This window comes from Nomia melanderi, chromosome 9 (assembly GCF_051020985.1).
Source record: "Nomia melanderi isolate GNS246 chromosome 9, iyNomMela1, whole genome shotgun sequence".
Lineage (NCBI taxonomy): Eukaryota > Metazoa > Arthropoda > Insecta > Hymenoptera > Halictidae > Nomia > Nomia melanderi.
Window position 1 is genome coordinate 14,456,906 of NC_135007.1, and position 13,922 is coordinate 14,470,827.

A 13,922-nucleotide genomic window follows, 5' to 3' on the forward strand; every position below is an offset into this window, starting at 1 on the left:
AAATTGCTTCGATTGTATGAAGTTTAACGAGCATCGATTCGACGATCGATGTATTTAAAGAGCGACTGAGAGAAAGAAAAAGGAAGCTCCTTCAAGAACATCTCGTTTTCTCGATCTTTTCCAGCCATTTACTGCTTTTCCTTTTTTCTTGCTCTTCTTTTCTTCACTTTATTTCCTTTTTTCGATCTATCCTCCCCTTTCTCTTCTATTCTCTCCTCTCGCTCTTTTCCAGCCATTTACTGGTTTTCCTTTTTTCTTGCTCTTTTCTTCACTCTATCTCCTTTCCGATCTACCCTCTCCTTTTCCTCCTATTTTCTTCTCTCGCTCTTGATCTCCTCTCTTTCCTCGCCCATTCTTTTTCCTCCCTCTCCAACATTAGCATTTCAGCTCACACCCTCTTGATCATTCGTTCACCCGTGAAATGAAGAAAGCAAGAAGGGCTGCCAACACCGCCGCCCCCGACCCTCGACTGCCTCCGGGGGTGGCGACGAGCTGAACGCGACGAAACGACCTTCCGACAGGTGTTGCCGTGAACGTGAACCGAGCACGTGGTGAAAGGGGAAGAAGGTCTCGTTCTCGAGTTCCGAGTGCTCGTGACTTCTTCGGGCCGCGGGGAGGGGATTTTCGTGGTCCCCTGGCACAGTTCTATGGCTGGTGGATGATGTTTGCGCAGTGGGAACCGTGTCGGAGGATTGTGATACTTGAGATGGGGAAATTGGAGTTGTAGAGAGGTGTACCGATGTTAACATGTTGACATTGAGGCGTGGGAAGCTTAACTGTTGCGCTGAGACGTTGATAGGGGTGGATTCTTTGAAATAGAGCGAAGCCTTGTATTCTGTGTGTTTTCCTGTTGATTATAAATTATGCCACAACATTTTCATTCTGTAATAATATCTTCTCAGTTGGTGAATAATGATATCTACAATTGGATTTTAACCCTTTGAACTCTGTAAGCTCCAATATTGCACCAGGAATAATATTAGATGTTTTAATGAATCTTAAAGAAACTACCCTACAATTATTAGATTTTTCACACGTCCAAATTTTGCACTAAGAAGGAAAATAAAAGATCTAAGAAATGTTACAGCATTTTTCACTTTAGCTAGGAATTCTATAAAAATTAGTTGCAGTTGATAGATTACAAAACCATCTAGAGTGCTAAGGGTTAAATGATCTATAACTTGATTTTAAAAAGGTTTGATAATATTTTATATTCTGCTTAGAATTTCACTGCTACGAAGTTTATTTTTCGTTTACTCGTTACAATTCTTTGTACTTAGTTTCGAGTACCGATTGTACAAGTAAATAGTTCAACATCGAATACAGTTCACCGTTTCCACACCGTTCCCCTGAAATCCTGTAAGTTTCTTATCTGAAACTCTGCTCAACCCCTCCGCCCGCCGAAACTCTCCAAGAAGGAAAAACACACGAAATCCAAGACGAACGGAACTTCGACTGTAAAATAAAACATAAACGAATCGAGCGCCGCCTCTTGTAGACCGCCCCCGGCCACGTTCGAAATCCTGCGAAGCTTTTACGAATCATTCGAGAGGAATAATTCACGTGTAGCTGCGAGTCAAGCCAGTTCAAACAGTTTTCGAGTCGATGATCGATCGATCGTAAGATTGAATTTCTGAGTTGCCGAAGAAAAAGGGAACGGGAAGAGGAGGGGGGCGGTGGGGGGCGGGGAATGTACACGATCCGAACAATGTCCCGTGAGTTTGCCATCGTTCCAACGGGAACGGGCCGCCTTCGGCTGCAAGTAAATGAGTATCGATCGCGTCTGCCGTAAGTATGGGCAAATATTCGGTGTTTGCGCCGAGCCCTCCCCGCGGACGCGCAGTTTACACGAAATTGAAATTTACGAATGAGTCTTGGGTGCGAGGATTATCACCGTTGATGTTTGTGCAATTTCACGGTTACGGGGATTCCTCGCTGGAAATAGAAATTAAACGAGGAACTCCAACACTTTCGCGAATATTTGCTTTTCATCGAACAAGAATGTTATACTGGATACGTTGATCATTACATTCGACAATTAATTCAGAAATTTTAAGGTGTATAACGTTTATGAGTTTTGAATGGAATTTTAGTTTTAGTTTGATTTGGATATGTATATACTTAGTTACAACTCATCGTATGCAATTTTTGACTAAAGCATCTGTGATTAAGCTATAATTATTCCTAATATCAAACTTATATTACAATTATAATTTTAATACTCTCTATGCTCAATACTAAGGATATCAAAAACGCAATATCTCTCAATTCACCGCAAATATTTTCGAAACCAAAACAGTTCCATTTTCTAACGATCGGTGAAATTTCGAGCGCGAAAGCAATCGAAACTTCATCCCGAAAAATTCCCTGGTAAAAGCCGACGGCCTCCGCTAACCAACTGCCAGCGATACGTCAAACGCCGAAGCAATCGAAAGTTTCGTCTGCCTCGGGTGTCCCCGGGAAACCCGAAAAAGCCTCCATTTTCTAATTATCGCCGATCGCCGGCGCCATAGTTGAACGACACCCCCGAGCGTGCTGGCCGCGAAAAACCGGGGAAAACGCGGCGGAAACGGAAGAGGGCCGAGCCGGAGCCCGCTCCGCTAGGTCCGGGCGACAACGGCGGCCATTGTCATGCGAAACTCGAAGGGGGACCTTTTTTTTACGAGGCGAACGCGACGGGAGTACCGGCGAGCGAGCGTTTCGTTCGTTTCACCTACGAATTATTCCGGCGGCTCCGCTTTTTTCCCCCCGTACGCCTCAAAGATGGATGGGCCGTCGGAGTCATTCATATTTCCGTGGTACCCGGTATGCTGTTGCCGCAGCAGCCTCTCTCCGGCGCCCGCATCGGACAATGAATTATCTTTCGCGCGGGTTAATCGATCCGAGCACCTGGACACGCCCTCTAATCTACAATGGAAACAGAGGATCAGACGAAAAGGGGAATCCATAATTCTTCGTGGACGCGGCGTGAAAAAAACGGGACGCGGATGGGTTTTGTTGCGTTATTGGAATCGATGGGGGATGTTCATAGAGATTTCATAGATTCGGTTCCTTTCTGCGAACGAAGTGCAGCAGAATTCGTTGGCAACGGTGATTCCAGTCGCATCGGAGATGAAAATTTCGAATGGATCGAGAAATGGTTATTCTAGAGGTTGCAAGGGAAGTTTATCGATTTTCATCTACGTCCTTAGAATTAGATTGTATCGTGGACAACTATCTTCGAAAGGAATTCGAAGGCAAATTTTAAGACTTTCTTCGCTGTGTATTCTATTCTTATTTCTGTCCCATCTTCGTACAGAAGTTTTGTTGCGTTATTGGAATGGATGGGGGATGTTCATAGATTTCGTGGATTCGAAATGCAGCAGAATTTGTTGGCAACGGCGATTCCAGTCGCATCGGAGATGAAAATTTCGAATGGATCGAGAAATGGTTGTTCTAGAGGTTGCAAGGGAAGTTTATTCATTTTCATCTACGTCCTTCGAATTAGATTGTATCGTGGACTGTCTTCGAAAGGAATTCGATGGCAAGTTTTCTAACTTCTGTCCCTTCTTCGTACAAAAGGGAAAAAAGAGGAGGAGTTCTTTTATTCGACGTAATATCTTGATAATTCCGGAAAATTATGTAAATTACTTGTCTCGGTTCTTAACGAGGAGCGAGAGGGAACGCAAAGGGACCAAATGGTCGCGAGGGAAGAAGCACACGCGCTGGAAACAGAAGCCGAGGAAAGAAGAGCATCGCGTGTTCCTCCTTTTTCTTCGTCGTTGTCCCCTGCCGCGGAAAGCCGATGTTTGCGCCGCGTGTCGACACAGCTGCTGGGAGCCCGCGACACAACGCAGACACGACAAGCGATCAGCAATGGAAATGACTGCCGGCGAACAGCCTCGTTAACGCTCCATTTTGTACAGCGGAAGCTGCCGATTAATATTTATGCGTTCCTTTTCACGCTGATCCACCCTTGGCAGCTTCATTTTGCCCGTGGAAGCGGTCGCCCCGAGAAATTGATCGGAAAAAGGCGACGTCGAAAGGTTCAAAGGTTACGGAGGGCCGTAGGATCTGTTTGCTAACTGTAGTTACACTCTGTTCGTTGGGAGCTTTTATTGGTCTTTGATTAAGCTGTCTGAATAGATCAGATAGCGAAGAGTTGAAGACTGCTTAGAATTAGACGAGATAATACGAATTACTCTCAATTCGCTAACTATTAACGTAGGAACTACAGTTTGTGTATGTTTAACACTAGGTTTGAGTGCGTCAATGTGACGCATACTGAATTCATAAACATTACTTGGCAAACGTTTATGTCGATTTGGTTGATGCCTAATTTTAAATCCCTAATTTCCAAGATCTAAATGGTCGATCAATTTTTCTAGGAACAGTAGAATAAACTGGACAATAAAGTCCGTAAACCTAGTGTTAAGTTCCTGCAATCTTCTATAAAGTAATCATCTGCAAATTACTCGTTCACTGCCAAAAAGATCAAACATCAAAGTGCCTTCAGAGTAAAACAAATAACTGTCTAGCCTTCACAAATAAAACTAGAAGCTCCAGCCATGAAACAAGAAACAAATGTAACCCCTAAGAAAAAGAAACCTCAACAATAGAATAAACCGGACAATAAACTTCAATCTTCTATAAAGTAATCATCTGCGAACTATTCGTTCACTGCCAAAAAGATCAAACATCAAAATGCCTTCAGAGTAAAACAAATAACTGTCTAGCCTTCACAAATAAAACTAGAAGCTCCAGCCATGAAACAAGAAACAAATGTAACCCCTAAGAAAAAGAAACCTCAACAATCTACCTAAACATTCTTAGCAACCGACCCTTCGAACTCCAACTCGAACGCATCCCTATCCCTAACCCCAATTGCGGCTAGCATCCTTCAACCTTCCGGCATTGCGAAAGCCAAGTTTCCTCTAATTAGAACACGAAATCTCGCGAGATGCTGCTTCGAGAGCTACTTGGACAAAAGGATACAACCTGGATCCTCTCTCCGCGGATCCTAGACGCGGCTGAGGCGGTCACGTTCGTATCATAAACCCGGTTCACGTGCCTCACAACGGGATGAAGACGGATCGATTGAAATTCATTAAGGTCCCCGTGATCCGGCTGTTCGAGGCGGTTCAAAGGACCCGTTAGTTTATCGTGATTCCGATCGGCTATTAGCCGGCCGGGAATTCTTAATTCTCGCGCTCGGATTTCTCGGCGACCGGCACAATGGCGGAGACGTTGACTCACCGCGCGAGCCAGCCACCCACGTTTAGACCAGAAGTCGGAGGAGGCTGGGGATGGGATCAACTTCAATATGTACCCATCGTGCCGAGTCAATTTCGGTGGAATGTTTCGTTTCCATTGGGGACGCCGCGTTGGAAAGAGAAGATGAGGAATTTCATTTAGGCCGGAGCGGAGGCTTCTTTTGTATTAATCCTGGGGCTGTTCGGCAATCGAGGGTTGCGGGCTTGATGAATTGGAGACTCTGGGAATCGATGGCTTGGACTATTTGAATAGTTCGAAATTATTGGAATCAAAGATTTTTTGATGTTCCATATTTTAGACTGAAGTAGAACTTAACCCTTTGAACTCTGTAGGCTCCTTCTTTTGTATTCATTCTGGGGCTGTTCGACTGGGAATCGAGGGTTGCGGGCTTGATGAATTGGAGGCTCTGGGAATCGATGGCTTGGACAATTTGAATAGTTCGAAATGTTCCATATTCTAGATTGAAGTATGACTTAACCCTTTGAACTCTGTAGGCTCCAATATTGTACCAGTTATAATATGAAATATTATGAAAATTTTATGGGATCTCTAGTGAAAATGAAAAATGCCATAAAGTACCTTCGATCTTTTAATAAAAATCTAATAATTGATAATAAAAAGTCTAATGATACTAGGGTAGTTTCTTTAATTCATTAAAATATTAGATTTTTATTAAAAGATCGAAGTTATAGCATTTTTCATTTTCACTAGAGATACCATAAAAGTTAGTTGCAGTTGCTAATTACAAAACCATCTGGAGTACTACGGGTTAAATTGCGAGGTAGTTTGACAGTTGATACAGTATATATCCCAACATCCTCATTTCCAGTTTCAAGAACTAAGAAACTTGAATATACTTATCTACCCAAAAATACTAACTTCATTTCACAGATCTCGATTAAAGTACGCCAAAATCTCCGAAAATTCGGTCGCAAATACGAAACTTGCGAACAGACATCCCCGAAAATCCAACTCCGCTCGAAAACCTGAAACCACGTTCCTTTTAGAAACCGTCTAATCACAGTGTAAGCATCGTGGAACTCGCAGCCATCTCCAGTGGCGATAGTAGACGAACGAAGAAAGTAGGAAAAGGGGAAACGCAGAAGACGGCGCGGGCACTTTACGGCAATTTGCGGGCGCGGCTCGTTGAAAAGGATGTTCCTGATAATATGGAAAACGTTGACCTCCGCGGATAAGGTCAAACGAGTTCGCCGCGGCCGCGTCCGTCTGACAGGCTGCGGGGCCGCGAGCAACGCGCGGGAAAGAAGAAAAGCCTGTCGCTCGGCGCCGGGGGAAACTCCGCTAATGAAAGTACCGTAATTGTCCGGTAACTGGATCGCTGGATCGGCGAAACGAATCGCGACTGCAACCCCGACGTTCCACTTAAAATTATCCACGCTCGAATTAGCATCCCGACCCGCCCGGCCTCTGACAAATTCCTGCGACCGCCTGCTGGCTCCTTCCGCCTTCCTTCTTTCTCTCTTTTCGATTCCCTTCGGCGGTGATTTAAAACTAGTCCTCGAGGATGGCACGATTCGGAGCAGTGTAGTTCGCCGGTGGCTCGAAAGAATTTGTGTTTATCGGATCAACCCCCCTCGAAGCTGTTTCGATTTCCTGGGAATTTCTCTGGGAGATTCGGACGTGAGTGAATCGATTGATTTATAATCTTCCTTTGAAAATTACGAATAAATCATTGGATAGAAGGTAGTAGAGAAATATTCACTAAAACGGATCTAACAATTTAGTAATACTCTATCTTCCTTTGAAAATTACGAATAAATCATTGGATAGAAGATAGTGGAGAAATATTCACTAAAACGGATCTAACAATTTAGCAATACTCTAGTTTCCGAAGCCACACGAGTTTCCCCCGTTGCACAGGCGTAAGAGAATAAAAGTCACAGCGCGAGGGAGAGGCAAAAAGAGAAGAATGAGAAATTACAGAGGCAAAAACCCGAGGCAACCGCGCGATAAGTCGCTCGAATGCTCGCAGAACAAGCCAATTCCCATTTCCCCGGGATTCGCGAAGCTTGGCATCACTAAAGGCTGAATCTTCACGCTGCTCGCCGAGCGAGGTGCGAATGGAATGCCAGCAACGGCGTCGAAAGAAAATTTCGCGGCGCTCGTGGAACGCGCGGAATAAAACGATGACGAAGAAGGGCGGAGTGGAGAAGAAATTTCCGGGCGGGGATTCTCCTTTTCCCAGCTGGTGAAGAATGTCGAGCAGAAGGAAATTGGGGGATAACCGGTGGCCCGCGGATCATCCGATAAAAGGCGATTAAGTGTATCAGTAGGTAGACCGTGGAAACGAGCGTTGCGTTGATTAACGAGGCCCGGTAATTAATTGCTTGGCCCCGTCTCTTCGGCGGAAAGGAAGAAGCATCGCGCGCCCGCGGAGAGACTATCGGGAAGCGGCGTTAATTACCGTGGTAAAATCGCTGATATCATCTCGGTAATCCGGTTAAGAACGCTGCGCGGACTGTTCCACGCCGGCAAATTATTTCCACCGGAAGCCGGAGCGTTCTCCGTGGGCTTTCGAGCGGCGCGGCTCGGCCGCGGGTATCACTGGAAAAACGCTCGAAGGCGCTCGGCGGCTGTTATCTTCAATGATTCAAAGACAACGCTTAGCTTTTCGGATTCTTTCAGTTCCTACGAACACATACTCGCTTTTAATATGCTCCCGAGCTACAATCAATCATGGAAAATTGACAAAAATGGCGATTGATCCCTTGTAGGACGAGGTATTCTAGAGATCTCACTTGACTAGTAGCAACTGACATTCGTCGATTCAACTATTGTTTCCTACAGAACTTTCATAAGTAGTTCAAAAACATTTGAGAAGTATCAAAATTGTGTTTATAACAAACTGATTACAATTTTCCGAATGCAACAGTGAAACAGCAGTAAAATCTGATATCCAGTACATCTCGATATAGAATCACAAAGGGTTAAATACTAAAAGAAGATACATCAATCGTTTGAATCGGTATTAAAGTTACTAGCATGTACGAAGATCAATTTCCCAGAGTGAACGACAGCGAAATTCAGCGCCGGTCACGCGCGAGATAATCTCAGGCGAAATTTATTCGCTGATAGCTCCTCAGAGCGTTCGAGCTTGTAAACCGGTGCGCGACGTTCCAGAAGCTCGCGGTCCAGAATTCTTTGGATTTCTTCGTTCTGTTTAGAACTCGAACAACCCTTTCATCGAGCCGAAGACAACCGACCGCGTTATCTGGCGCGCCGGCGGAGGGTGAAAGGACTAGCGGATAAGATAACCCGGTATCGGCGAGGGTAAACAAACGGCCACCGTGACAATGGTAGCCGCGCAGCCGACGCGGCTTCCGGTTTCGGCGACGAAAATAAAGCGTACCGTGCCGCGCTCCTGCGTCGAGATAACGGTGCACCCGTGAACGCGCTTCTTATCCGAGCCCGCTCGAAACATCGGGGACAGGAACGATGGGAAAACGTCTTTGTTACGCGGGGTATTAGCCTCTGAAAGCTACCACTCGAGGGAAACAGCGATAACTGCCGCGTTAATTGCTGACCGGTTAATAACCATCATTGTTACGCGCGCGGCGAGGTGCGCGAGAGAATAGAAAGGTTCCACGATAACGCTGTTATCAATGACCGACCGAAGGAATGCGTACAAGCTCAGCGTTATCAGTGGTTGCGTCCGCGTCGTTGAGGAACGGTATTAAAAGAAAAATCACACGGGGTGAAATTTCAGTGGAATGAACTCCGGGGGTCGAACGGACGGTAAATTAAGTTATTAGCTTTAGTTACGGGTTGGCTCGCGAAGTTTACGGCTTTAATTGCCAGCGGAGAATTTAAATGGAGGCTTATGTGGAACTGGGTCGTAAAGGACCGGAGTGCAAGGTTTAAGGTTGAAGGATGTTGGCGAGGATCGCGTGACCGGAAGCGAATGAGAACCGCTCGCGTCGGCCCGCGTAGGCGTAGTACCGTGTTTCCAGTTTGTACGAGGCTCCTTCGTAGCTCCGCCGCCGATAAGAAAAACGCGAGCCGCGCCGCGCGCGGAAGTGGCCGCGCACGACGGAGATTCAGGGATGTCCTGTGGGCCGATTGCCGGCCGGATGCGGTCGCGTAATCGCTTCGGAAATCGTTCCCTTAAATCCTGACTAACCCAATGGCGGTAATCGTGTTTCGTCTGGGTTCGGAGATTCAATAACGAGGCAATGGGATCGGTTTAAACCTGCTGTGGTCTCGAATTAATCCAAGAATTTGAAATATTACTGATATTAATAATGGTGATAATAGATATTGGTATTAATAATTATTAATACATATTTCTAGTTGAAGCTGAGTTTCGAGTTGAGAATGTTCAAAATTCCCGAAAGAATTAGGAGAAACGAGAGTCTAAGCGTTTAATTAGTGATAAATATTGCGCGACGTTTAATTTGCGAATATATGAACGATAAACGAGTAGCATAGATCATTACGAAGCTAAAATCGAAACCATGACGCCAAACAGTTTCATTCAAGGAAAATAGTAGACTCATCCCTGAAAATGGCCATCGCGGCTGGGACGCCGGTCCGCGTCATCGGCCGCGAATGTGTTAACAGCACCGCCGCAGAGCAAACGAACAAAACGACACCGATCGCGGTACGAGGAGCAATATTTGCTGATCGACTGGAAAGTGGAGAATAGTCCGCGGGACGTGGAAACGGCCGATTCCCGGTCCGCCAGCATCCAGGGCATGCGCCATTAATACGGCACGCGAAAAAGCAGAGGGATCGATGGGGGACGGTCGCGCAAGGAAAAATCCGTCGAGTGCGCAACTTGCGTTTCCTCGTTTCCACCGTTTCCTATTTTCTTCCTTTCTTATCCGAAGAAGTGTCATTTACACGCCGCGTGACAAGCGCGTGAAAAACGGTCCGGGGTTCGACGGGTATCGAAAAATCGTGCATTGCTTTTGCCTTTCGCGAGCTGTAAACGTGTTTCTCAGCGGAGATTGAAACTGCAATTGCACGATGCATCAACGTGAAGCACGTAACAGCTGTACCGATAATTATTTTCTTGCTCTCCATCGATCAATCGTCTCTAAATTACCATTGCGAAAGACAATGCCACCGACAATGAATACCTACATTCCCCCGAGTCATCTATGTTCGTAGAAAAACGTAATGAACGTCTACAACGCTCGTTTTCCAAACACCCAGAGAAACTCCACGATTCCGGAGATCAATAAGAAAACCATCGTTTTTCTCGTAAATGAGTCTCGCCGTACACCATTTTCAATGCCCGGGCAACAAAGAGCGTGTCAAAGTTCACGCCCGAGGTGTGCACACGGGAATCAACGAGAGGGACCAAGTGACCCGATGAAAATCTCCGTGGCCGGGCCCGTCTCGCGGCGTACACGCGTCCCATTATTTTCGCGTTTCCTTCGAGACGCCGGGCACGGACAAAGGGAATTTTATTGCCGCACAATGCGGCCGCTTCCAGAGAAATTTATCTCTTGTGCACGAAGGGGGCTGAATGCGCGCGGTGGCCCCGGCCGTTTCAGGTTCATTTAAAAACCGAGCCAGAATAGGTGCTCGCTGCCGGGTGACACGCAAGACCTGCCACCTCCGTCGGCCGCCACCCTTTTAATTCCATATTACCCTTCCCGCAGGAGGAGAGGGAAAAAAGGGAGGCGAGGCAGAGGCAGAAGGGAAAAAAAAGAGGACGAGGAACAGCAAAGGAGAAGGAGGATTCGAGATCCGGTCCGAGGGTCGATTCCCTCGACTTGCCGGCTCAAGGCTGGAGCGTGTGACGCGGCCATTAAAACACAATAGATCATTTCGTTGCCGGCCCGCCGCGGTATAATTAATTCGATAAACGCGCGCGGGAGTTTGTAATCGACTTCCTCCGCGAGCTGACTGTTCCGCCGAAACTGGCCCACGGTGTCTTCCCACAGTGTTTACAGGTTTTTCAGCGGTTTCGCGGTGTGTTTCTCGGCTCTCGGTAGGTCAACGCAATCGACTGCATTTTTCGAATGTTTCCGAACTTTCGCGGGAAAATTCTCGATTGGTTCTTCGCGTTACAGTTCCGTGGACATTCCGGTGTTCGTTTGTCGAGCTTAATCACTTTGGTAACCGAATGCGCAGCGATCAACGGCGAAGAGGACTCGCCTCGTATCGACCAAGTGAGCTAAAGTAATTGGAGATTCATGAGTTCGACGCGTTACGCGGAGGGGCCGGGACTGATTCGATGGCTCGTCGATTTGGTCCGGTTACATGATCGACTATCGAACCCGGAGAAACGTCTATTCTCTGCAGAGACCAGCTGTATACTGGGTGATCGTGGAAAGTGGAACGAAGCGTGGGACGCAGACAGTACTTTGAACTTTTCTCTACGCGAGAGAAGTGTGCTCGGGTCGGCATAGATGAATTCGAGAATATAGAGTGGATTGGAGTGCATTCCTGCAGTCGATTTCCAGTTTTTCGGGAGGCGAGAGAACTACCCCTCGTATGTTAAAATACTGATGAGACAGAAGATTAACAGAACTATTACCATAAACGACCTTTAACCCTTAGCAGTCCTACGTCGACTCGACATTCTATTTTATTGCAACCTCTACCTTCAACAATTTTTTCTATATTTATTTGCAGTATCACAACTGTGCCACTTAAAGGTAACATTTCAACGACCCCCAAATATTCTCGAATAAATAAACAGAGCGTCACAAGCTGTAATTGAATGAACTGCCGACGTGAATCTCGAAGCGAGAAACAAACGTTTAAGCGTCTCATCTTCCATCGTACCAAGCAGCTTCCTCCAGCTTCACAGAACTTAGATAATTACACACTGCTTCAGCAACCATTACTTAATATCCATTTGCAAAACATTCTCAAGCGACGCGTCAACTCGTTAGAAGACGATCTTCCAACATTTTTTCCCCTGAATCGGCCGGCGCGTTCTACGCTCGCTCCACGGAACAATCCGAGCGTCAGCGCAATTATTGCCATTACCGCGTCACGCGGACGCTAATCACTGAATCCTCTCGCTCCGGACGCGACGCGGAAAATGTCAAACGATTCGGTGTCAATCACGCAACGGAGAATACCGAGCCGCCGATGGAATCACGCGACCGTAGGAAGACGATACGTCGATTGGCGGCGATCCGCGGGTCAACTCGCTAGGAAATCCATTCAATAGGCGAGAGCGCGGCAAGGTGGCCGGCTGGTTGACCGATGCCGGTCCCAATTGCCGCTCCTTTGTGCCTCGAACAACGGCGAACCGAGCATCAAACCGGAGCCGGCCAATTTCTTTCGTCGCAGCGCCTTTCAGCCGGAATCATTTTATCGCGGCCGCGCTAAATGCGTCACCGGGATCCTCGGCGGCCGCAGACTCTACCGATTTATATCCTGCAACCTGCCGCAACCGCTTTTTTCACCGGCGCGTGTATCCGGTTATGTAATCGTCCCACCCGATCGCCTTTCGACCGTTTTTCACGGATTTTACGGCGCGGCGAGTCTTTACGAGATCGAATTTAAATACTTCATCGTGGACGGCTATCGATTGCTCGTTCGAAATTCCTCTACGCCCCTTGTGTCCTGAATTATATCCTACGAGTGCCATTTTTTCTGCAGCCCTGCTGTTTTAGATTATTTCGGAGCTGTTTGGGGATCGCGCTTGGGATCTTTCGCGATCGTTAAGAGGATGCTTCTGATCCGCTCGAACCTTGTATGCAAACAATGTTGCTTGTTTATTATAAGCTGCGTATAGAGTTGTGTATTTTCGAAACATAAATCGAGACGAAAAGGAAAATGAGAATCTGAGGAATTTCGCCATCTTTTAACACGTTGACGCTGTCGTTTGACGTTGTCTTTTTAAGACGTTTAAAAAAGGGCCGGCGTCAACGTGTTAAGAATCTAGGAAACTGCGTGAAATTTGGAAGATAATTTGATAATTAGAAACTGGACGTTCGATTGGCAATGGTACGTTAGAATTGAATTAGCTTGAATAGAACAAATTTAATTACGAAGAGTCAGATCGAATGATTCACTCAATTAGACGGTGACTAATTGAAAACATTTCTATATTCCAAATAATGCTACTCAACGGTGGCATTCAGCTAAACGAACGATAACGATAACGCGATGCAATCAAACGATTCAATATCCGATTTTTCTCATCAACTAAAATCTATCTATAAAAACCAGCTGCAAAGTATTATTAAAAATCTATAAAAAGAGCTATATTTCCAAACTATTGGAAAGCAACCTGCAACGAAAGGAATGAAAGAAATGACAAGAAAGTGGTACCCAGCGCAATTTCCTAAAGGGCCGATGGGCGTTTCGGTGCACCGATGCGATGCTCGTAGAGTCGCATCGACGGACGAGCATAGAAACGAAGAAAAAGAAACGCGGAAAAATTCAGGACGTCGACGGGGAGAAATGGCACCGTCAGGAGCCGCCGCGAATTCGTGTCTGCCCGCCGATCGATAGGTTTAATTGCGTGCCGGGGACGTATTTTTCCGTGGGGCAGTGAAAAATCCTCGATTCCGACGGTTGGAAACGGTTCCGCGTCTGAAAACACTGCCACCGGTCTGCTCGCCGATGCGAGAGATAATGATAAGATAACAAAGGCGGGATGGTGTAAACAGGTTAGGGAGCACGTGGGCTCGGCGACTCGGCTGTTACATCATATCCAAACACCGAGTATTTTT